This window comes from Corvus cornix, chromosome 3 (genome assembly GCF_000738735.6).
Source record: "Corvus cornix cornix isolate S_Up_H32 chromosome 3, ASM73873v5, whole genome shotgun sequence".
NCBI classification, from domain to species: domain Eukaryota; kingdom Metazoa; phylum Chordata; class Aves; order Passeriformes; family Corvidae; genus Corvus; species Corvus cornix.
Window position 1 is genome coordinate 71,716,992 of NC_047056.1, and position 26,989 is coordinate 71,743,980.

At 36.9% G+C, this 26,989-nt stretch overlaps 1 long non-coding RNA gene across 2 annotated transcripts; it reads right to left on the reverse strand.

Moving 5' to 3' along the window:
* Positions 1–400: 400 nt before the first annotated feature.
* On the reverse strand, positions 401–26,989 carry LOC120411796. 2 transcript variants are annotated; one of them, XR_005604325.1, is made up of 3 exons: positions 26,665–26,989; positions 9,091–9,168; positions 401–1,625 (listed from the first exon to the last, which is right to left on the reverse strand). It is a non-coding gene; the product is annotated as an uncharacterized LOC120411796 (long non-coding RNA). The 2 variants fall into 2 exon arrangements; XR_005604324.1 differs by lacking the exon at positions 9,091–9,168 and having other exon boundaries at positions 26,665–26,987.

Below are 26,989 nucleotides of genomic sequence, written 5' to 3' on the forward strand. Positions count from 1 at the left end.
ATCAGCTTTTAAACCAGCTTTTAAATGTATAATTAAATTTATATTTCAGTAATTTTCTGAATCTAGACTATGTTTTAGTTGGGAAACCCTGTGAGATTGCCAAGCTAAAAATATATCTAAGGGACTCAGAGCTGATGTGGAAACAGTACCGCTGCAAGGAACACAGAACACTCTATAGAAGGTTCTATAGAGGTCTATAGAGTTCGTAGAGGGAAGTCCAGAGCAGGGTTTTCAACAAAAATGTGCACATGCAGCTGCGATCTGAGTTGTATCACTGAATGCCAAGAGGCTAAAGCCAGAGCATGGGTTTTACAAGAAAAGCCATTTGTGTGCAGGATCAACATTAAATGAATTATTTACTTCTTCTGAGGAAGAAACAGAATAATAATGGAATCATTGATACAATCTTGGGAAAGGCTTTATTTTGTTTTGTTCTCTTTTTCTGCAATAGCTCATAAGTATCTTCAAGATGTATAATTTCCAGAAAAATAATTGAAAGGAGACTAAAGAAGAAAGAAGAAAGAATTGTTCTTGTCATAGCAGTAAAAGCAATGTTGTGGTGTATCCACCACAAAGAGTAATATTATAAAGCTCAATTCCGAAATATGGGGTTTTTTTTGGTTTTTCTTTTTTTTTTTTTTTTTTTGGTAAATGAGAAAAACCCAATAGCCTTATTAAATGCTTTACACTGAGTTTCAAAGAACTTTACAAATTAACCTGCTATTAAGTTAATTCTTGTATTCAGTATTGACTGGGAATAAGAACCCTCTAGAAAAAGAAGTAAGGGGACAGAACCAAAGAGAAGACATTATACTGCAGAATCTTGTGGTGTAAGGCAGAAATTAATGTAACTTATTTTTGGTGGTGGCAGCATACATGGTTTACAGTAAAACAAAAGGCCGAGCTGGGCTGTTTATTCTATCACATATAGTTCAGTCTGTTTTATTCAGGCTCTCTGATATGGGTTAGTTTTTCTAATTCCTCTCTTAGGTTTTGATCCTCACAAACAGATGAGGGAGTAGAGGCAGTATAGGAGGACATAAATGTGTGAAGATACTAGGTCTCCCTTTTTTTTGTAGACGCATCCACTAGGAATATCTCGAATCTTTCAATCATTTTTATTATTTTCCTTTTTCCTTTTCTTTTTTTTTTTTTTTCCCCCCCGCTGTCTACCAGCTGCAAACTCTGGGAGTGAAACATTTCCATTAGTTCCTAGCTTGAGTGCCTTGGCCCAGCTCTTGTTAGACCTGACCGTGTGTATGAGGTTGTGGAAGTGTCAAAACACAGTATTTGTTCTTATCCCAGTCATTCCCAAGAGAAGAAAGAAGAAGCAAATAAAAATGCACAGAAAAAGTGACCTGGGTGATTCTCAGTACTGTCCAGGGAGCAGCCGTAGTTCCTTTGCTGCTATGGAGAAGGAGAGCAGTCTGATCAATGGAAAAGGTCATTACAGAGTCAGTTACCATGATGCCTTACAGTCCAGCTGACTTCTATCCCCCTGCTGCTGACAAGTGAGAAAGTTTGTGTGGGACCTTCTTGAGGGTTGCCTTGTATATCGTCTCTTCTGTTCCAGGCTTGCTTTCCATTTATTTCTCTTATCTGATGAAACAGATGGGTACAATTACCTACAAGCAAAACAAAATTAATGATGAATAGCCATTAAGGAAAAAAAACCAAACAACAGCAAAATATGAAGAAAAAAATGTATCCCCCCAAATCCTATACTAAGATAAATATTTTTAATGCTTTGATATAACTGCTGCAGTTAGCTGACCTCTTAAAATTAAGAAGAAACATGTTCTATGTCTTAAAAAACATAAACCAAATACAGCTGTAAATGTATGAGTACATTGTTACAATGGGTTATGCAATATTTAATGTTTTTCAAAAAATGAGGAAGAGAGACATTTTCCTTACATGCTTCACATTATCTTAAAACAAAAAGACAATTCAAAAATTAAAGAAGTCTCTCCTCTTCCAAAAATGATGTCATGACTACATGACTGGAATATAAATTTATACTATGCAGATAAAAGATGGAGTGGATAGGGATCTCAAGCTAGGATTTATACAATCAAGACCAAATGTAATTTTTGTTTTTTGATTACACTAATTCCTTGCTAATAATGCTGCGGTCTTCTATGATTTCTCTTTCCCTTTTATGCCAATTAACTTTTAAATATAACAGAAAATTAAAAGATGGAAATATGCCATTAATAAAAATACTAATTTGGAAAATAAAAATAGTATTTAAATACTGACTGTCAGCATCCTCCTGGTATGCTTTACGATGAGCATTGTTTGCCGGTTGGAGCTGGTGATCCACCTACTCTATTCAACTCTGGTGAGACACATCTGCTGTGCTGGGTCAGTCTCTGGGCTCCTCACTACAAGTAAGATGTAGACTTACTGGACTGAGTCCAGTGATGGGCCATAAAGATAATTAAGGAATTGGAGGATGTCTTATGTAAGGAGAGGCTGAGAAAGCTGGGCTTCCTCAGCCAAGAGGTGGCTTGTGGGGGAGCTGTGTATTGTGTATAAATACTTTTATACTCAAAAGCAGTTGTTTGTCTAGCTCAAAGTAATATTCATACAAATATTCTGTACAGCATCTTAGTATTCATATGTTCTACTGCATTGTCTGTTATTTTAAAAATTTTAAAGTGCTAAAAAATTGGAATTAAGTGGGATTCTAAAATATAACTCCTGTGAATGGCTCAGCAATCACAGAAGTCCTCTCCAGAAACTCAAGAAATTCAGGGCAAGTCCTTCAGTGTGTTTCATACTACCCTGAGATCAGTAGGATGAGCTGGTTCTTATTCCACTCTTAAAATTAAGATACGTACAAATTTGTTTCTGGTCTTGGAGTATTTGTTTGTTTACTTTTTGGTTTTGCTATTTAAATTTTTTTTAATAAATTTTTTTCATCTTCCTGGGAGAATTGGTTTCTTTCTTTGTTTAGCTGTTGTTATTTTAGTTTGTTTTTGTTAGCTGTTGCCTCTGGAATACAAATTTGGAACAGACGAAGTAAGTTTAACTTAAGTGTAGCAAAGATTTTTAGACGTAGCTTTCTTCTGTCCTCTTAGGAATAGTCTGGCATCCAGTTCTTCATCTGGCAAAGAGCAAATATGAAATAGTGTGTCAGCCCTGTGCAGGTGCATGAGACACAACTATTTCACTAGAATAAAATAGAATGCTAATATCCATTATACTTTTTTAGCATTTAAGACTACAATCATGTTTGTCTTTAGACCTTATATTTTGAAAATATTTTTCTTTAAGCTCTTCTGTGTCATTTTGAATGTTTTATGTAGTATATAGGTATAGTGGCTTTCAAAAGATACAGAAGTAAGGTGTACACTCAAGTCAAAGGTCAGAACTCTCATACAGCAAAAGATTAAGTAATTAATTATGAAAGCTAGCACATCAAGCTGACATCAGACACTTTAAAACAGGACCTTATTTCATTATGCTGTGTTGTCCTTACTTATTTTATGCTAGAACTGTTGGACCCCTTAATTTAGCTGACATAACACACATAAATACTGAAGCATAAACATTTTATCATATAAACTTCTGGTATGAGACCTGTATAAATATAGAACTGAATAAGGGACTGAGTAGCCTGGCTTAATCTCCCCCCTCCCTAGCCTTTGCACTGCTTTTGCACAGAAGACAGGGAGCAGAGCTCTGATACACAGTCTGTCTTCTGGGCTGTACCTGTGGCTCCCAGTAACACAACACCTCTTTGCTGTGCTGGTGGGAAAACTGCAGCTGGTCCTGTAACAAGGTTGATGCACCAGGTTCAAAGCTTTCCATAGATAGGAAATGAGCTCATTGCTAATGGAGGAAAAAAATTAGAAAAATGGTCTGAAGGAGACTTCTAGGAGGAGGGCTTTCTTGTCAAAGTTTGGGCATGGAAGGGGTGATCCTGTGGAAAGTAAAGCACTTTTGAAGCAGCTTTCATAAATTTAATTTTCAGCCTATGTCTAGATCAGCCCTAAATCTCTAATGAAGGAAAATCAAAAATAGCATTCTATGAGCTCAGTCACAGCTGTTGTAAAGTTGTTTTTAGGTTCTCAAAGTTACAGAGACAAAACTGAGTCAAAGAAAGTTTCGATTGACAAAGAAGAGAAATGAGGTTTGTTAATGTTCCTAAGGCAAGCCATTGTGATAAATGAACAGTTTCTTTCCCTTATGCTGAATAACATTACATTTGTTGGTATTTTTCCTACATATACATTTTCTACTCATGTATTCAAAATGCTTCAGTGTTTTACAGGAATTAATGACAGTTTTTAGAGGGTCAGGACATTATTTGAAAAAAATAGTCAATGAGATGAAAATGAGCTGCCCCTACTGTCAGCTTCTGTGCTGTGTGTGGCCCCAGAGTGCAGAATGCAGCAAGCCAACACTGATCCTGAGTTGGGCATCAGCACAGCTCCTGCAGATTTATACAGCACCATCAACTCCTTCAGGAACCACACTGGGGTTTTGAACCAGCCATGGTAACACCTGATTATGTTGTATGTGGCATCCTACAGAGAACATCAGTCTGCTCTTTCATAGTGTTAAACTCTGGCCACAGCTTAGTGGCTGGGACTGGTTTCCAGACCACTGTTTTCTTTACACAATTTTGGTCTATCTCCTGGCCACCTTTCTATGTTCTTCTTAGGACACCAAACCTCTTTGCAAGGTACCATGGAGTCACAGCAGTTCCTTCCCATGGCAGGAGTAGCTCATTGCTGTTGTGTACAGAGCCAAACAGGGTCACTTTTGAACACGATCTGTTTGAATAGCAATTACACTTAGATGTGGAATAGCTTTTTTTAGTAAAAGCTGCCAACAGCTGAAACAGTAGATTGGTTTTTAAGTGTTTATTTTTCTCAATACCTGGAAGCTTGGGTAGTTTATGCTCATGCCTTGCAACTTTTAGTAAGATTTTTTGGTATCTCCAAAAGAATTATATCAACTAAATTTTAGAGGAGACAGTAAAGTTTCTCAGTGTCTTTTTTATTTTGATTTCATGAAAACACTGGAAAAGTTACATGAATATCAAACCAAAATTTTTTTTAGAGCCTAGAAATATTAAGTATTTCATCAAGCTTGCTTTTATGTGGCAGTATCGAAAACTTTGTTGATTTTAAATACTGCATTGTCCTAGAGGCAAAGGAAAAAAGGTTTTATTTCCTAGAGGAAAATAAAAATGTGACTGTGCAAATTTGGCCATAAAATTTTCCAAATAAATAAAATATTAAATTCAGTGATTTGATATGATGGCAATAAAGTTTAGGGATTTTTCTAAATTTTAGCAGTGAATGCAATCTTTCTTTCACTCCAGGAACGCTGTAAAAGCAGGTCCCATCACAGGCTACTTTGCTGACAAATTACACTTATGACAAGAAATCCATTATACAAAAGGTGCTTACTAACCAAAGGAGTGATTTAAGAAAAAGTAGGTTTTCCTCTTTGTACTCAAACCCATGATTTTGACACCTAAGGCAATCCTTTCACTCCCATAGTGACACTGAGACACAGTGAGAAACAGACTTAGGGATGAACCCCTCATTCCCAATATCCAATAGCTTGGTCACCCCAAAACCTAAACCAAGGCACCTGCCTGACGGGGCACTATATGGGTATTGAATGTATTCTCCTTACGTTGTAGTAGAGAGGCTTCAGTTTTGGGTGGCAGCTGCAGGGCTGAAATCTCAATGGCCAAGTTTCTCCCTGAACCTGCCTTCCACTGTCAAGCTTGACCTCTCTACTTGTGTGAAAACTGTGCTCTTCAGTAAGGTTTTTATCTACAGCTCACACCTCGGGCATCACAGGAAAAGAGACAAGCTGTGGGCAATGTGACTTAATTCAAATATAACCATATTTAAGCAATTGCCATGTCATGGGAAGTAAAGGACAGCAGCCTTGAATCAATCAGTGAAGTCTTTTTGAGCAGACATCAAAAGAAGGATTAAACATTTTCTCTCTGTTGATATGATATGATCGTGGATCCTTAAGAGACTTCTGCTGAATTTATGTTCACATATGGCTCACTAATGGGTTTGATTTCTCCTCTGGGGAAATACCTGCATTGGATTTCAGGGGAAAAAACCCCAAAATTTCCCAAGAAATCAACCTGTCAATCAGCAATTGCCTCCAGTGTGTGTCTTCTTTCTCCTGGGTAATGTAAGAATTGTGGGGTGCTTTTCTCTCAGTGTCCTTTACTGCAGGCAATTCAGGCTAATCCAAGTATAATTCAGTGTGTGCTTTTCTAATAATAATTCCTACTGGATAGCTGTATGCATGTAGAATGTCTAATTGCCATTTTTTCCCCCAATTTAGCTAAACATATGATTAGGCATAACTGCTAACTGTAACAAGCTGATTACTAAACTCAGGCAAACCAAGAAAAGAAAACCTTATTATTTCATTCCATACTTCAAAATCAGTAAATTTCTTTTTTCTGTCTATCAGTGGCTGAGACACAAGTTTAAGTCATCATGATCAAGCTTTGGCCCTATTCTGTAAATAGCAAAAAGTGTAGTACACTTGGACTTTTTTTTTCTTTTGGCCTGCTGACTCTCTTCTGTCATTTGCAAAGTTAATGAGTGTCTAATGAAGATACAGACTTGGAGTCCAATCTATGAGGAGCCCAGAAGGAAATTTAAACTTCAGCAAGCACTAGGATCTGAGGGGAGATAGCAATACTTTCAAGACCTGTTTGTAGTGGTAAAACTGATGTTTCTGGTCTGTCTCTGTCACCAAGAAACTTTGCTCCCTAAATGCAAATACTCTTTAGCTACTGCAAATTTACTGGTAAGTCTGAACACCTGTTTTACCAGAAGTTTTTTCCATGCAGTGGTAAATATGTGCCTCTAACAAGACCTCAGGTTGGGTTATGCTTCTTGAAGACACTGTTTACTTTCAAGTCAATAGGAGCAGTGATTCTAAAGCACATTAAAATGCCACAATGATTCTTCATTACCAGCTATCCTCACCATTAGCACATTGTTATTATATTTTGTATATGCCTGTATCCACTCATATATCTGCCAAACCTGACACGTCAGCATTCCACCTTTAATTTTTATGAATGAATTGAGGGATAGTCTAGTAGGAGAATAAGAGCAAGTGTGGAAAAAAGTAGATTCTCTCACACTTCCAAACCCTGCTGGGTAGTTTTTTTGTTTGTTTGTTTAGGTTTTTGTTTGTTTTTCTTCTTTTATGTACTTTTAATACATAGAATTTTTTGAATTGTGTTCCTGAAAATTAACTGAAAAAATTTTAGTGACAAAAATAAGTGCATTCTCCTGATTCATTTGAGTTTTTTAGAGCCGAACAGTCTAAAAGTATTTTTTGTTGGTTTTCTTTCAATTGCATTGATTTGGGAGTTCTTTAAAAATATTCAACAAAAAAGTGCTCTCAATCAGGGGAACAATGAAGTGACATTTCACTAGGCAATCATGCTTCATAGTCAACAATCAATCCAGAATATTTTGCTTACCAGATATCGATGATAGGTATAAATAACTAGGTGGGATGATAAATTATATATAAGAAAGCCACTGCTTTGTTTCTCATGCGAAAGATTCTCTAAAACATTCTAATCCTCTATGACCCTGTTCAGCTCCAATGCCATCTTCACCTCTAGATTTAGCATTCTTGCTGCACTGTCAGATGTCGTGCACATTTAGAAGGGTGTTCCACTAGGATTGTTTTATCACAGACTACCTTCTACAGTCCTCTCTGTTGTGAAACCCCTTAAGTCCCACACAGTTCTCCCCACACACTGCACTGCTTGAGGAGGTTTTATTGTCAGTCAGATCCCTTTCTGTCTACTTTCTGCTGCCAAGCAATAATGATGAAAATTGCATTTCAGATGTCACCTTCTCTTTTTTTCCTTTCTGGGAGAACTGTAAAATATAATATTAAAATCTGTAAATGCCTGAAACTGTTCTTTATCTGTGTTTTTTCAGTGCTCTGTCTTCTGCAGAAACACCTGTTTCTATATATGGGTCAATTTTTCAGCATTTCCAGACAAATTAAATGACCATAAATATTGAACTGGAAAAGCATTTGGTCTCACGTTTTCTTTTCTAAATCTAGTTTTAATTTTGGCAAATTGTAACATTGTTTACATTCAGGTGTTTCCACATTACTTCCAAGGCATGACAACAGAGTCACCTCTTGTATTTGCCTTTGAAAGGAATGTGTGCTATAGAGGTGGCTTGGTCTTATATTGACCATTTTTGCATTCACACATTTTAACATTACCTACTCCTTTTAAGTCTTACAAGCAATTTTCTGCCCCTCCTCTTTTACTACTCTCATGTTCATTGATGCAATTAGAAAGAACTAATTCCCTTATCTTTGGAATCCAGAATTGCAGAGGGAAGTGGAAGTGATTGAATGCCAGGAACAGAAAGAAAAGGCAAATCACCTGTGCTGAACACAGAGGTTCTACGGTTACCCCCCAAAAATAGTCTTTCTCAAGCTCCACTTTCAGTCAATCATTGAAAGTCTGCACTAGATTTTATCGAAGGTAAGGAGCAATAGATAATATTTTCAGTGGAAAGAGGTCCTGTGAGAAGTATGAAGTGATGCAATTTATAGTGTAGTTGTGGTGAAATTACCTATGTAATTTTAATCTAAAGCAGAGTTATTTCTGAAAAAAAAATGAGAACACAATATATTAGTAGTAAGAATGGCTAAGTTTTTTTAGAGCATGTTTAATTAAAAAAAAAAAATTGAAGAGCTATGCAAATGTAGAGGACTTATTACAGTGATACTGCATCATATGTCACTAAACTTCTGAAATCAGGATTTTCATTAAAGTTGTTTACACTATTATTTTTAGTGGTTTATAATTCATTAGTACAAATTCAATGCAAGTTAAATTGTAACATACAACTTTCTAATCCACAGAAAATATTTCTAGTAGACTGCTTTTATCAAGTTACAGGACCCATACCAATTTCTTATATGGACACTGATGCTGCTTGCTCTTGTTCTTTCTTTGGGACATAATATTTTTATATTAAGAAAAAAAAAAGAACAAAAAAAGCACAAAGAAATGCCTTCTAAAAACATTACCTCTATTTTCTCTCTTAGCTGATGTAGTAGAATAACTGTCCCTTGAGTGTTCTAGAAGACATTCTAAATCCCTCTAATCTAAAATTGAAATTTGAAATTTATTGTTATTTTAGGCAAACTGAAACAATAAAAAGAAAAAAAAAGGAAAAACCTCCAAACCCCCAACCAAGTACCCAAACCCAAGAACAGAAGCAAACTTCGTAAGCAGCAATTAGTTAAATTTCTCTTTTAAGTTATTGTATCCTCCAAATGAATCCACTGCACTTCTTGCAAAACTTATACAGGCAGGTGCAAGAAATGCAATCTCCATTGCCCTGATCTGGCAATTCATTGAAGGGCTCTACTGCTCCCATCTAGCCTACATGCTTGAATTTTATTGGTATGGAAACCAGGAGCTGCAGAGATGGAATGAAAGTCTGGACCACCACCGGTCCTTCAGACTGGGTTGCAAGCACATTGCTGTTGTGAGAGTGCCTGGACCAGACAACATGGATGTGCTCCTGGATACAGTATGATAGATGTCACTTGCAATGTGGAGGTTTTATTGGGTACACGAAAAAAGCCCATCCAACTGCTGTGAATAATTAGGATTAAATTGTTAAATTGTTGTGAATAAAATATATCTGCATATCGGTGCCATTCACCCTCTTAAAGAAGAAATCACTTATATGACATCAGGAAGAGCTATTTGGTTCACTCTGCATGTCTATTACTAGAATGCCATTCAAAGCAGATGCATTTTGCATTGTAATCTGGGAGTAATTAGGCTCAGTAATGAATACAGAACAGTGTAACAGCTTTCTCTCATGGGCCCCATCAGCCATGGTGTTTCCTCTCAGCACAGCTGCCGTGAACGCCAACAGAAAGGAATAATTCTTGTGATGTATCAGTCAAGCGTTTTCATTGCTATGAAGTCTCAAAGTCAATAACACATAGTCTGCATTGGATTTAAACTCCAAGACAGGATTTATGCCAAGCATTTTTTTTAAATACAAAACTTTAAAAATCATGCTGCAATTCATCACTTCTTGTTGCAATGAGCTACGTGTTTATGTTTCTCAGGAACAGGAGTTCACATAAGCAATGGAATTTAAAAGGGCAATTGTAAATGGCCTCATGGAAAGAAAAATGGTTTTAGGAAGAAGTAAAAATGATGAGTATGCATACTCTTAGCAGTGTAAAACTGCTAAGCTAACAGTAAAACTTGTTATCACAGCTCTGCTTTATGACAACATGACTGATGCAGCAAGAATAACATTTAGTTTTCATCTTTGTACATTTTACAGAGATTATGGTGTTAATGGCTATCAAAACACAGCTTTCCTCTCCTATACTGTAGTTTAAAAATGTGTCATAAAAGACACACAAAGAACATAGGGATGTTTGTGACATGGTGGGAATACTGTATGCGCTATTTCATAATTATTTAGGAATAATTCAAGCAGGAAAAGCTGCATGTAAGTAGAAGTGGAGAGGGTGCTCTGGTTATAGGTGCTCTAAGATTACCTGAGGGACTTCACAGAGTCAGTCTTTTATGGGTGTGATGGTAAATAATGGTAAATCATGGCAAATCTGAGTCTCTTGTCTTCAAAGGAATTTTGGCTCAAAATATTTATTACTTGCCAGTGAGTATTCTAAGAACATCCACATTTTTTAGCAGTGAAAATAAAGCTGTAATACACAAATGATGGTCTCGATGGTCTCAGAAGCATGCAAGCTAAATTCTTTTCGAAATATAACTTCTGCATTAGTTGCTGGCATAATAAGAAGGCCTGGCCTGTTGTAATGATTGCAATTCTTTAGTTGGGGTTGGACCAAAAAAAAAAAAAAGAAAAACCACTAACTGCACTCTTTCTTAAACAAGAATTTAGTAGAAATTTCCTTTTTATTCTGATATTCAGCTTGAATGTGTAACCTTGTGACTCTACAGAATATAATTTCAGGAAATAAAGACAAAACCTGTTTATTGCACAAAATTTTAAACAGGGATATCAAGTAACACACTGAAATCAAGGTGAAAATATCTTTTCTACATGTCCTTGAACTACTGTAGCATTTCAGTTTCTTTTGGTTTCCAGCTTTTATTTGTGGGGGGTTTTTTGTTTGGTTTTTGTTTGTTTTTGGTTTTTTTTTTTAATTTAATATTAAATGTGAATTTCTCCCCTGCTGCATCAGTTTCTTCTTCATTCTTAGTTTGACTCCTCCTTTTTCTCTGCTGCCTGTTTAAATTTAAGTGGGAGTCATGCTATAATAGATCTCACACTGAAGTGATTCCCTGCACCATTTTGACTAAGTGATAGTGACAAGAATTATCTAGTGCCAATAACTTTTATTCTTATTTACCTTATGACTGTTTCTTCAGCCAAGCAGCGTGAAGGAGCCTTCATGCAATAGAGAATGAGGCACAATGAACTGTTTTAAAATTGAATTCCAACACATTTCAGAGTACCTTGGTCAGTCTGCTCTCAATGCTTGTCATTTAGCACAAATCCCTGTCATATCCTTTCCCCTTCTTAGTGCCTCTTATGGTTAATTTTAATTAAAGGTTGCACTTTGTATAATAATTGAAATGTTTTATTTATGGACCAAGGAACACTGCAAAGCTGAGTTCAACATGTCCCAGTGTAAAACCCTTCCAGTCTGAATAAAATTATTCTGTCACAGTACAGAAATGTAAATGCAACTTTTACTAGACTCAAGCTTAGCCATTGCAGTTCATTGTTTCTTAGTAGCAAAAGAGGTTTGAAGAAACTGCTTCATTTTTAGGTTGGTTTTATAATATACAGATATTTCTTAAATTTCAAAGTCAAGTTTGTTTTTGTTAATCTATCCTAGATATCTTTTTCTGTTTTTCTTCATTACTGTTAGTGTCCAGTAAATCATGTATGATTGTAGAGGTCTTCTTGCATGGTAAAGCTGAAATGACTGGATGGATGCCCATTGAAGTGTGCAAACATGCATGTGAATTCCATCCTATTGGTGTATGCAATGCAAGGACTATTGGTACTGAGGAGGATTTTATCCCTGGTTTGCTAGTGGTCTGTTGAAAGGCTTAGGAGCATCTATTTCACCACTCATGTTTCCTTTTCTCAAAAGCAGAGCTAGTGCTGATATCTCCTTCCTAGAGCACTCTGATATCTGCTGAGGAAAAGTACTGTAGAAATGTATGCTTTTAGTAATATCAAAGGTACAAAGTAAAACAAAAAGTCCAGTTTTTTCTGGGCCTGCCTGACATGACAGAAAACTTAAGGAGGCTGTCCTAAGAAAAGATCTGCCTTATAGAAAATGGAAAGATTGTATAAATGAGAAGAAAAAGAAAGCCCATAAAACATGATAACTTGAAGACAGAGTCTGATGACTAGAACAAAATTTGAGGAGTGGTTTGCAATGTTCAAGTTGTAAGAAGTTGTTTGCTTCTTCACCAGATACAGGAAGACAAACAGAAAATTTGATGACCAGGGTGTAGGAGGGTACTCAGGGATGAAGAAGACACAGCAGATTTTTTTTATTAGTCTATTGTGTAAGTCTTTGATAATTTTCACTTCCCCATTATTCTTTGCAGCAGAGGGATTGGAGGAGTTAGAGAAATTTGTTGTGAATATGCGGGAGGAATTAGACCAAACAAAAGTTAGATAAGTCTCCAGAACTGGGTGACATTTGGAAGAAATCTTCGGAGTAACTCAGATGTGAAACTGCGAAGCATATGGCAAAGCCTTGTAAACTGTAGTTGTAAACAGTGCAGTGCAATTTTTACTGTTCTAGAAGAGTAACTCCCATTACAAAAAAAAGTCTGAGAACCACAGAGGAAAACCTGGTAACCACAGACCAGAAAGTCTGATTTCCACCCTGGAAAGTAAACATATCTAAAAGATAAGACTATTGAGCACACAGAAAAGCACAGGATGTTGGGAAAGACTCATATAGATTCAGTAAATTAAAATCCTGACTCACACACTTGGTGGAGCACTGTGAGACTGTCTGACTGAGCCAGGGTACTTATTCTTTTTTTATTACAAAAAAAAAGAGGTAGGTTTCCTCTCTTTAACTCCCAAAAGATCATTCCAAATAAATTCTATTCTTCTCCATGGTTCAGCACATCTGTAGGATGCTGGTATAATTCCTTTTTCTTTCCCTCCAAAGGATAAGAAACTTTGAATCTGAGCCTCCTGGTGTTTTGTAAGCCATTCCAGCTGCCTTGCAGATGGCCGTAGCTGGACAGATGATTTGCAGGGACATTACTGTTTCAACAGGTTTTGGGACATTGCCATGGCTGCCTGGTACCGGGTGTCTTGCTTGTATGCTTAGTTAAACTGAGACTTGGGTTTGTCGAGAAGGATTTAGGTCTTCACATTGGACAGATTTTTTACTGCCTTCCTCTGTGGCCTAGGTTGTAGTTTACTTTGTAGGCTACCTCGAGTGAGTAAATTCCCTATTCTTCTGTAAGCCTTCAGCACATGTACACTCTCACACATGCAGAAACACACATGTGCACATACAAAGAAACACACAGAGTCTCTCATTTTCTTGTATCCTGTCTTGGGTAACTTTTTGTCTGGACAAAAGGGCCTTGAGAAATCAGGTGCTGAGAGCAGGAGGAGAGGAACATGGGAGACTGGAGCAGGCAGGAAGAGCAGGCAGGAAAAGTAGGCAGTGCACTGACAGCTTGAATGACCTCTCCATGAGATAATTCTCAGAATGTTCTCTTGTGAGAATTCCCATTCTTCTACAGACTGTGCTTTAGTTTCTAGGAAGTTTTTTAAACTTTTGTCCTCCACCTTCTACTCCTCACACTACATACCATGCAATACTGCTGCTACTTTCCCACATGGTGGCAGGTGTGTTATCATAAAAATCAGGTGGATTTTTTTTTGCTTGGCTTCGTCTTTGTCATACACATAGCATTTCTTCTCAAGGTTGCAATTTGTCAGGTTAACGTTTGGTAATGTTTCTGATCTTAGAAAACCTATTGCATTGATTAAATGTTTTTCTGCAATATGAGATGTACTATTCACTTAAATCATCCTCAACATAAAGGAATGGAAGATGGCAAATGAGAAAATATATGGGGTTCTCTGGATGAATGAAAGTATGAAGCACTTTGCATATGCTTGTGGAGTTAACCTCAGCTGGCAGGTAAGGCCCCAATGAATCTTTGTTTGCTCCACCCCCATGGAATGGGGTGGGGAATTCAAGGGGAACAGTGAGAAAACTCAAGGATTGAGCTAAATACAAAGTGTAGAGGGGAAAAAAAAGAAAAGAAAAAACAATTAGTACAAACTTAACTTACCACCAGTCAACCAGTGCCCAGCCAGTCTCTAAGCACTAGTTACTTGGGAAAATATTTGTCTGGTTTTGTTGCTGAGCATGATGTTTTATGATGTGGAATACCTCTTTTCTCAGAAGAAGAGAGATATTGAGTCGTCTGCTCTGCCAGCATCCTCTCCCAGTCTCTTGCCGATCCCTAATCTACATGTGAGAGCAGAGTGAGAAACGGAGTCTTGGCATCATGCAAACAATGTTCAGCAGTGGCTAAAACGTTATTGTGTTATCAACATTTTTTTAAGAATGGAATAGAATGGAATAGAGTATTGCAGTGGGAAGGAACCCAGAACAATCATGTAGTGCAACCGTCAATTCTTTGGTCACAGATCTGAAACACAGAAACATATGGGTTGCTATGAAGAAAATTAACTCATCCCAGCAAGATCCAGTACAATATGAATAGAGTTTCAAGAGATGAAGAGTTTTTAAAATGGCTGAGGGAGAATTTAATAGAGGAGCATGCAGAAATGCAACAGGGTACAATTATTCCCCTTTTCTCACAACAGTCCACTGGAGCATCAGATGAAATGGTCAGGCTGCAGGTATAAATCAAAGGAAAGGAAGAGCTTTTACACACAGCATGCAGGAAAAGTCTGGAACTCATCACCAGCACTCCTGTGGAGGCTCTCTCTGTAAATGGGTTTGAAAAACTCTTAGGCAAATTTATGGAAGAAAATCAATCAAGGGCTATAAAACAGGATGCAGATGCAGCTTTTAGCTGAAAAAAAAAAAAAAAAAAGAATCCCCAAATGGCAGACTGCTGTGAACCACAGAAATAGGGAGAGAAAGTAGCAGTATCTGCTTTTGCTATTCCTGAGCTCTCTCAGCATACATTGCGTACAGGCCCATTTCAGATGTGGGATACAGGTTACATGGACCTCTGCTCAGATGAATTGCTTCCGTCTCTGCTCTTACATTTATGTTCTTAGCACTGGACTGCAGTTCATTCCATGTTATAGTTTTCCAGTGACAAACTTTGAGTAGAAGGGGCAATGGAAGATAGAAACCAGGGTTTCCTGACAAAGACGATTTAAAATGTTCCCTATCTACTCCATTTATTTGTGTTAGGTGTTCAAAAATAATTTATCATCCAGCAGGTGATTCCATTCAGAAACATCCCTGTTGATCTGTGTCTTAAATTCTTGTTTGAACCATTTGCATGGTTTCTTTGCCCTCCAAGTTCAGTGGTCTAATTTTTTCCACAGAAGGCGTTCACAGTTTTGTCAAAATCTTCATTCCTTATCTGGAGTCTGTGATGTTCCTTGACGACTTTCACCCCTCCTGTTTGGCAGGTTAACCTGATGTGGCAGGACATCCCCTCTCTCTCATGGCTGGGGCATTTGGAAGAGATAACTCAGGCCACATTAATAGCACAGTGAGGGGTCAGAGAGCCCAGCAAGGAGTCACCCCCCAGGCATGTGGGAGTCTAAAACTCCAGCCCCAGTACACATCTTGGTATGAGAGCAGATGTGGAAAGAAATAAAAGAAAATAAACATCAGTGACTGAAAGACATGGTGCTTATGTCTATAAAAGTCCACACAAATTAACGCAAAGGCAAAAGTCTCTTACACACTCCTCAGGAATGTGTGAGAGAATTTCTCCCTGGAGCTTGGACACAACTCCAGGTTACTTTCCTGGGAATTGAGAGAGAGGATTTTTCGATGTGTACTCCATCAAGATTGGATGGTGAGAAACCATTGAATCCTAAATGATACTATTTCTTAGATAGCTGTAAATTTAATGGTACCTTTAACCCTGCGTGTATAATACCAGTATGCCTTTTGTCTTATCCCTGTGTAATAATAGTCTAAGTCTTATGTCTGTTAGTTTTGTGTCTTAATAAAGGATTCAATTTATAATAGACCGAATCAGCCATTATTAAAGAACTTGCAGATCAGAGTGGGTCTTAGGGTAAGTAAAGATACTGCCTGCTACCTGAGGCCTGGGCAAAAGGCAAGAGCTGATTTAAACATACATCATTCATTCATAACACCTGATCAGACAAGGAAAGGTGATTCTGGTTAAAGATGCTCTGAAATAGCTGATTCTACTTAGAGAAGGTTAGAAAATACTCAATTTCATTCTGCTGCTTTCATTTTAGACAGGTTAACCAATATCTAAAGTAGAAGTAGCAGGTATCTTATCTGAAAATAAATTGTTTTTCCTTAAATCCAAACCTTAGTGCTTTGGTGTTACTTTCCCTGATACTTCATTCTGAGTTAGTGGGAATAGCCTCATCAAATTCTGTTTTGGAACTGTAAAACTTGCAGTACTGGTCTATTCTGTGAGGGTGGTGTGTGGGCTTCAGTGAGGGCTTTTAGACAATTGTTTCTAATACAGGTAATACATCCAAATAAAACACCTCTTACTTGGCAGCTTGTTTTCATTAGGATGTTCGAAACACAAAGACTGAAATGAGGCCCATCTTAAAAAGACTTTGACCATAATGATGTAGGATTATCAGCAAGGCATTTTATACATATGTCTTCAACTGTCATATTTTCTAATTTATATAGGTTTAATAATATCATATTGAATTAAATTAAAATTCTATTAAAAATCCGTTATTTTTTAACCAAGAAATAGTTGAATCTGAATTTAAGATCAAATTGAAATATCTAACAATGTGTTTAAGTCAGATTTTCTATTTTTGAATTTGTGCAATATAGTAGTAGTGGCATTTAGGTTCAGGGCTTTGCACCAGTAACAAATGCAGCGCTAAAGCATTTTAGGTATAAATATTTTGTTCAGAGAAGGAACCTATATAAGTCCAAATATTTATCCACAAACTGAGTCAATAACCCTATCATCTAAGTATTTGTGTATAAATGCAAATATGAGAAAGGTGCAGATGGTACCTTTCAATTGCTGCTTTCAGATATGTTTCTTCACTTAAAATTGGGATCCATAGTAACTCCAGAAGTAGAATTGTCTTTTAGAATAATGACACTGAAGACATAATATCTAAAACAAGCAGAGAGGGGTGGTAAAAATTATATCCTGCTTGATTTTGTAGCATTATCCTTAAAACAACTGACCCCAACTGCACATCTGGGTCCCAGTGATTTGCTCCTCTGCTGCGAAACAATGACTTTTGGGCTAGGCCAAATATGTTGCATTGGGTGCTGTTTTGACATGACATATTACTGTCATGTTAGCAAATGTGGTTTTAGAGGAAAGACTGAGCTGTTTCTGCACATACCTGTGCTCTGTGGACTATGCATTGCCTGGGGAAAGCGAGAGTCCAGAGCAGCAAACATCTCTTCTACAGACTATCTTCAATAAATGGTTTGAAAACCAGGACATACAGATTCCTCTGCAGTAAATTTTAGGAAAAGGCTCATCTTTAATTCTTAGATGTGTTGCTGAACCACTGTGCAACAGAGAACTGAAGGTAAGAAAAATGAGGAAGGGGGAAAACAGAACGCATTTGTGTGAGGTAGAGGCTGGGGCTCATAGTCAAGCATGCAGTCTTTGTCTCTCATGGTTTTTTCCTGAATGTAAATTGAAATGAAGTGAAACTGGAAAAGATACCTCAATCTGTTTTAGGAAATGGACTCTGATCTCTGTCGTCTTTACCAGGGGACAGGCATTCTCTGAGGACCTGGAGTGCAGGGGGTTTCCCATGAGGTTTAGTGAAACAGGGAGTGACAGCCAGGACCAGTCCCACCATCCCAGCCAGGAGCTGGGGAGCTGAAATGGGGTAGTAGGCTTTAGGCTTCTGGGGGAGTACTGGAGGGTTTGGGCAGGGACAGTGAGGCCCATTGGCACTCCCAGGGCCAGCCTCTTTCCCAGGAAAGCACTCACTTATATTGCTTTGCTCTCGTTCTTTCTATTTCCTTAATGAATCTTTCTTTCCTTATAATCCTGTGACAACATGAAAGATAAGAAGTGATTCAATACAAAACTTGTAACAGCCTACTGTAAAAGGACATCAAACCACAGGAAAATTAACAAGTTTTCTGTCAGGTGAGAATCTATTTTTATTTCCTAAAATGGCAGCAAATGCTCAGGATGATTCACTTCTTTTCTTGTCTCTGTTGAACAAACAACATTACACAGGCTGTTGCATCACTTGGAGGTTTTGGTGTCCAGGACATCATAGGTATCAAGTAAAGTGGAACTCAAGGTTGTAGTGTGATAAGTTAGCACAGGGTTAACTACATTGCAGATAACTTGTGCTTTTTGATTATGTACTATGACATTTTTTGGATGTGACAAATTTTTGAACTTGTGCTTTTCTAGAAGGTGACTGCTAAAGAGTTTCTTGTGGCACTTTAGAAAAGATATCTGATGATTACTAATTCATTTGGCACAGCTCTCGAATAATGTAAATCATTATATTCTTCTGTGGCATTAATGGATATAATCTCTTTCAAAAATCCCACAAAATCCTCTGTCTCTTGTCTCAGTATAGTCAAGTATATCTGCTTTAGTGTATCTAGACTTGGCAGTGCTCCAGTTTCTTTGATGTATTTAGTTAGAAAGAGACTTGATAAGTAGGTACCAGTGTTTAGGGATGAGTGAAGCCAGTTTAATACAGATATTTTGAGATTCAAGACTTTGTCTTTTTTCTAATGTCCCTTCCCTCTTCTGCTTACCCTGAAATGTAATTAGATTGAGGTTTATTTGACTTGGAAATAAAATCTTCATATCTAAACTTAAAAGACAACATAGCAACACTTTGCTGGTTTTGTGGGGAAAAAAACCCAAAAAAACAAGAGAAAAAAACCCCAACAAACAGAACCCAAAGCTTTTAGCTTTTCTCTCACGGTAACAGAAAGAAACAGATTTTGCATTTACAAGTTTTTGCCAACTATGAGATCTTATCCAGTAACAGAGAACGAGTGACTAGTTTCAATGATGGTTTAGAAGACACACTTTCCAAGTGTCTTACAATATTTGAAGTAGTGGCATTTCACTGTTTTTAATTTCTATGAAATTTTTTCATGGGCAGAAGTCCTCTTTGGGTTATACAGTAGCATATCTCTTTTCATACTGAGGTATTTAGTTATTAGGGTCACAAAACTGAGCAGCGACCACTTGATGTAAATTGTTTCTGCTCATACAATGTCATGACCAGGCTGATGGATCATAAAAAACTGAAGACATAGGTAAGAGAAATAGAACTCCATTTTGCTGTTCTTTTCTCTGCTCAGGTCGGAAGGCAACTGTGCCCCGAAACACGTCATGCAGCTTTACTGCTATACTCCTTATTATGGTACAGCACTAAATATGTTTACGTTTTTCTGAAAAGTGTGTATTTAATAAACAATGTGTCTTAGTGAATCAGAGGGAAGTGAACCTTAAAAATTTCTGAGGGCTGGATCAACTGTGCCTGTATCATTACAGTCAGAGGTTTGTTATTTTTATCTTAAAATCCTCCAGTGATGGAGACTACTCAAACTACTAAATAATCTACTCCAGTGCTTTGTTATGAATAGAGATATTCAGCTCGAATTATACATTTGTGGTTCTAAACTTTTCCTGTATTTAATAAAATTAGCTAGTTAAGCATGCCCAAACATTGTTCTTATGTTTCTTTATGGGGGATTTTGGATTTTTTTTTTAATAATTCAACTTCCAGTGTTACAACTCCTATTGAAATACAGATGGATATGTAAGGGCCATACATTTATTCAAACTTATCGCCTTCTTCCATCTAGTTGAAATGCCTTACTTTTTTCCTTCTTTCATCAATTATGCTTAGGGACTCAGAACTGGTTGAATTAAATTTTGAAACCATATTTCATCACCTCTAGAAACCCAGTGATATCTTGGAGGGTATCATGCAGTCTATGCCTTACAGAAATAGTAAAGAAATACTGTGTTTCTCAGGAAAATGTTTTTTGAGCATTAGAAATATGATTTGCATACATACTGGAGTTCTCACCATCGAATTCTAAACCTCGAAATTTCTGCTGAGAAAAGGTGGTTAATCACCCTCACTTTACACTTTTGTCTACCTTAACTTCCTTGTCCCATTTTATCCCATACCTCTGGCTTCTTTAAAGAGAATGTTTTTATATGGCAAGACTGATTTTTAAGGCTGTTTTTCATTGTTTATGTGTTGTTAAAAATCAGCATGTGAAATAGCTTTGCAGCCTAAGGCCAGAGAGAGGCAGCAGGAAACAGAGATGCAGGAGTTCAGCTTTGTTTTTCTCCTACATGGCTATTGGCAGTCCCTCCATATGCTGGGATTCAGTCTCCCCCAAACCAATGCCTGAAGCCTTCACAATGTGTTGCTGCAGTAGAGCAGCAAGCATTCAAGGGTTTATCTCTAAAAGATTTGATCACTCACTGTTTATGAAGCAGCACAGGTTGTACCGATAATGAAAGACCTCCTCTTCCTTCCCCCTCGCAATTAGCAGGTCTTGTCTGTCTCACGTTCCTTATGAAAAAGTTTTATGTCAATATTGACAAGATGAGAAAAGGAAAATGAATTGACTTTGCACAGCTTCAGTCTCATCCTGTGAAAAATTCTGTGGGAGCCATTCTGTCGTCTTCTCTAACACTACCCTAAAAATGCATAATACCTTAGATGTTGAAGATTACACACATGACACTGGCTTTAACATCTGTTTTGTGTTACTCTAGAGTGTGTTCAGGATGTTATGACTCACCTAACAAGAAAGTAAAAAAGCCCCAAAACCCCAACCCCTTTCCCATGAGAAAGAATGAAAAAAACACTCAACTTTTCAACTTCCCTTCCGAGCGAGGAATTTGTTTATCAGAGTTAGCAATGTGAAGAAGAAGCAAATGCTAGAAATCCCAGAATTTCAAAGAGGCTTTGTTTTGTGATGAAGGAACTGAATCTCATGAATCAGAGGTGTGACAGCCCATACAAAGTAGTTAACCTTCCTGGGTTTCCTATTTGCTAAAAGAGATTGTAATACTTCTACTTACCTTTCCTCTGTTTTGCCAAGATCAATTCCAGATGTTTCAAGAGGTGCTTCTTTAAGGCAATGGGTGTGTATAAAACCCAGCCAAAGTCAAAATGAAAAAAAGATGAGAATACTTTTAATCCCAGTCTAAACTGGGTATTTGCTTTTTATCAGTCATATTTAATGGGAAAGTGAATTTCAAGGAAATGGATGCCTACATTATTATCTTTAGTAGTTAAAAAGTGTAGACATAGAACACAGCAGTTAAGAATGAAAACAAGGATCAGTAAAATGTAATAACAATTTATAAAAGAGCACCATAAAGTCAATTTAGTATTTCGTAGAGATTCAAGTAACTGATTACAGAGTTATTCTGATGTGCTACTGTTCGTCTAGCACAAACTGTGGTGAGTCACACTGTGAATCATTTGCAGGTGGTATTTTATTACAGGTGCCAACAAACAAAGTTTTTGGTATCAAGTGAAAAGATTGAAAAACACTTTTTCTATAACAGAATGCAATTTTGCAACCCACTGTCGGTGACACCATTAGGCGCCTAATATTTTAGAGACTCACATTTGATAGACAAATTGTGTTAAGGTTTATTAACCTTTGCATTGATGTAGTGCACTTCATCTTCAAGTGGCAAACCAACCTATTTACTTCCTATTCTTTTATTTCACTCCTTCTCTTCTCCCAGTTATGAGTCACATATATCTGGTATCAAATGAAAAAAATGGCATGCTAAGAAATTATCAAAATAAAAACTTAAAGGACGTGGCCAGCACTTACAGTTGTTTTTTTTCCCTCAATTAATTCTCCAGAATTTTGAGTTATCTTCATGCCTACAGTTTACCCATCTGTGAGAACACCTTCTGGGTTTGTAATCCCAGTTTGATATTTTTAGCACAACAGTGAAACTGAAATAAAGATCCAAATCTGATAATTGCATTAAACTCAAGGAAAATGGATGCCACATGCAATTTCCTATGGGCTTTGTGGGAGACGGGGATTTTTCCAGAAAATGTATCCTTTTAAGGAGCAATGTCTGAGGAGAAGCACACACAGAGCAGTGCTCATCAGCAAAGATAAATATCAGGGCTCTTCACTTGGGTGTCATGTCTAGGGTTGCACAGGCAGTGGAATGCAATTAAATCTACTTCCTCTGCAGACTTAAAAAGCCTTCCAGTAGGCTTTTTGATATGGCACCTGGTTTTGAAAATGATCAGTATGTGCCACTTACTTGAAGACATCTCCACCCAGAACAGAGCTTAGACCAGCATGCATTTAAGTTGTTAAGTGAGAGGCCTCATCAAAAAGACAGTTAGAACAATGGATGCTTGAATTGTTCCAGGGCATGGCGAGGTTCTAAAGCAACTTTCAGTGGGTAAATGTCAAAACACACAAGTAAATAGAAAACTAACTAGTTTTGAGGGGTTGCCTAATAAACATGATATTGTTACCTTAAATACTCAAGGACTTTTTAAAAATGGGTATCTTCCCATAATAGTTTCACAGACTTATTTGACAGTAAGAACACTTTTGTGTCAGACTTTTTCTCCTCAGAGTCTGATACCTAACTATTGAAAATTTGAGTAAGAATATGTTTTCCAAAGCCTTCCACATGTACCACAATGCTGTAGAACACATCTGAAAGTATTGCACTTACACAGGTCTCCAAAAATGCTTGTTCTGCTAATAAGATTAGCTGAAATAAGATTAGTTTGTCAGGATGCCAGAGTTTTTCTCGTTATGAAATATTACTGCATCCTTTAGTATTTTTTCAGCAAAATTCATTTAAGTTAGCAAATATCTTTTGAAAGACTTGTGTATGTCTCATCTGTAGTGGTGGCTTATTAAATTAGCTTGCTGTTCACTGTGTTTGAACAAGAAAGCATCATATCAATTTCATTACTGCAAATACAAATTCTTGTTTTTACGAGATCAGCTTTTTCAACTCCCAGCATGGCTGGTAGAGATGTATGTGTCTCAGTCTGAAATGCAGAACTTCATAAAAATGGCCTCACATGTTCTAGAAGAAAAGATAAATTTGTAAGAACTAAACCAGAATCAGATTTTATCTAATTGCTGGAAAGTGATTGACTATATAGACGCCTCTTATTGGACATTACTAAGTGTTAGTTATATAGTAATGCTATATTTATTTAGTTGCTTGCAACTAATTTGAATGATTATTTTAAAAAATCAAACCCATATGGCCTATATATAGTTGTCTTGCAAAATGTAACTGACATTCTGAAGGTGATTATTTTTTAAACTCTCTGTATTGGGAAAACACCAGGAGTACCTTTCATTAGGGAACATAAAAGTAAACAATTTTGAAATATGGCATTTTGACATGCCAATTATTGTACAGAATCTCGTTGAAAGTTGCTAAAAATAATGTTAGTTCTTTAGCATATACATAGCTAGTGACTGTGTTAGATCCTTGCTTATATTTTATGAAATGCACAACTGTGGTGTTTTATAAGGAGAAAACACTTTAAAAGCACATATTTGCATTTGTGTGAGTGAACAGAAGGAAACAGAAGAAAATTCCCTCCTGACAATGATAATTTGTCTCTAAATGAGGAGATTTGATCCATAGCATTCATCACTGTAATTACAACCAGAACAAAATTGTTCAGATATAAACATAGCTTATTTTCTGATTTTGTGAGAATTTTAAGCAAGTCGATTTTATTCTACTACGTTGCACACATTTAATATTTCCTTGCATTAAATATTAATATTAACAAATGCTTACTAGTGCAAAATAAAAATATTAATTAGAAATTCTTTTAAATAATAAACCATAATAGACTTTGTTGCCATATCTCTGGTGTCTTTTCCACCATTTTTAAATGAATGAGAACTAAATTTGACTTGTAATTTATATATTTTGGAGTAAAATTGTAACAGCTCTTATGAAGGCTCTGTTATCACTGATAATAAGAATTGCACTTGGAGGCAAACATTACTTTCTTGACCCACATTTATGTGGGCGTTGCCTGACATCCTCATTTTATATGTGTATTACTTATGTAATAATGAATAAAAAAAATAAGTGAGTATGGCTTTGGTTTATGTTTTATTTTTTTAGAAGAAACATAGGACAAGATTGATATCATCTAATTTAACTGGTCCCATCAGACCTCTTAGTCTTTTTTTCAAATCTGGAAGGAAAAAAATAATGACATGGCTATTTATTTCACCTATTTTGAGCATGTATTCCATTCTATTTTAGGGTAGATTCGATGTGCCTCTTTCAAAGTGATCACAGCATTAAACCTGACAGAATTCAAGAAGCATTTGGACAATACTCTCAGGCACAAGGTGTGATTCTTGGGGCTGTGCTATGCAGGGCGAGGAGCTGGACTTTGATGATCCTTGTGGGTCCCTTCCAACTCATGAGATTCTATGATCTTTGAAACGGATTTGAGGTACCTATCTTTCAAATGAATGCTTTATATTAATGTGCCTAATTTGACGTAGATATAATTCCTTCATAATATTCACCAGGTCTGGATTTTCAGAGGTAAATTGGGATCACCTTTGACATATATCTTACATACCATATATTTTTACAGAAAGGAAGTGAATAGCATATTTGCTCCCTTCTGATTTTGTTTTTGTGCACTCTTAAACATAGGAAAATTATTCTCATCAAAAAGTCAATAATTCAGATCACCTGAATTTGCATAAGGAAAAAATATTGGGGTTTTTTTCCTGGTATTTATACTAAATGAGCCAAGTTTTGCTCTGACTTATAATGGTCTAAAGCCATTATAGACACAGTGAATTCATTAATTATAATTAATAATTTTTCTATTTCCATAGGATAAGTCATATATAATAGAAAAAGGAAGAAAACCCTCTTTCTCATTACCAGTGAATTTTTTTCAAACTAGTTGAATCATAATAAGTAGCATGGTCCTTTTTTTTTTTTGATCTGAGTAGTCTACTTTGGTTCCAAAAATAGAAGTTATTATTATCTCACACCTCAGATTGAAACGTTAACCACAAAACTGGTTTTATATGTTAACATTCCTTCTGGCAAGGCAGACTGAAGATTAAAATTCTTCTCTAACAAAATTCTTGTAATTTCAATTATTCAAGTATTATCTGAGATGGACAACTATAGTGATTTATTGTGGAAAAATTAAGAGGCCTATTACTTGCTAGGGAAAGTACAGACATACCGTTAATTTGACATAAACCGCATAAAGATACTAAATGTGACTCTAATTAGTTTTATTCACCACTCGAGCCTCTGCAGTTGGATTCCTTTGATGTCATCCTGCTTCTAACATGAGTAATGGGACTGGTTAGTGAACAATATTTCATACTGCCACATTCCAGTAGAAGTGGTTTCCACTAGTATGCAGTGTTCCAGTGGATGCACTTTGATAAAATGGTAAAAACGAGAAGCTCATATCTATCTCATTTCTTGACATAGAAAATACTGCAGATTGGTGATACATCAGTATGTACAAAATTACCCTTTGCTAATACAATGAACCTGTTTATTATAGCAGACTATGCTCACTTAATCACTGTTGTACAATAAATCATATTTGTTATGTACTTACATAATGCTACTCAGCAAAAAAGGTACATTGTATAATTCAAAATATCGTTAATTAAACTAGTTAAAACCAAATTTCCAACTTGTTAAAAAAAAAAAAAAAAACAACCTCAAAAAGCTAGAAACAGAGAGAAAGGGTCTGCACCTTACTGCAAAAGTTCTGACTCCTTAAGTATAAGCTATTTGTTGATGCAGGAATAATCTACATGCTTGCTCCTAAACTAGAATCTTAACTTTGGTAAGTTCCCTGGACCAAGGATATGTAAAAGCTTGCTGTAGGTTGACCTTGGCTGGTATCTATCTGGCTCTCAGACACCCACCCACCTGCTGTCTCACTCCCTTTCCTAAGCTGGACAAGGGAAGAAAACATAATGGAACAGCTCATGACTGAGATAAAGACAAAGATATCAATTACTAATTATTGTTACAAGCAAAACAGGCTTGGCTTGGGGAAAATTAATTTAATCTTTCGTCAATTTATTGAAAAGTGAAAAACAAAGACAAAACAATGCTTTTCCTCACAATCCCTCTTTTTCCTAGGTACAATTTCAGTCCTCTATTCCTGACTCCTCTAACCACTCCACCCCCACCAAGCAGAACAGGAGGATGGAGAGTGAGAAGTTGAGCTGTCTGCCACTCCCTCATCCTCACAGCTTTTTCCTGTTCCTCACACTTTTCCCCTGCTCTATCGTGGGTCCACTGTATGGGTTACAGTCCTTCCAGATAAACCTGCTCTGTCTTGGGCTCTTCTCTGCATGCTGCAGTTCCATCATATTTACCTGCTGTGCTGTGGTCTTTTCCATGGGCTACATGGAAATACCTGCTTCAGGTCCTGGAGCATCTTCTTTCCAACTTCTCTGAGCTTGGCGTCCACAGTATTATTTTCCTCACTGCTACGCATCCTTTTTTCCTTCTTAAATATGTTTTCCCCAAGGCACCACCAGGCTGAAGGGTCCAGCAGTGTCCTGTGGTGGGTGTGTGGGAGCTGGCATTGTTTGACACAGGACAGCCCCTGCTTTTTCCTCACAGAGGCCATCCCTGCAGCCCATCAGCTCCAGCACCTGGACATGGCCACCCCCCAAAAATACCTTTGACTAAAAGAGA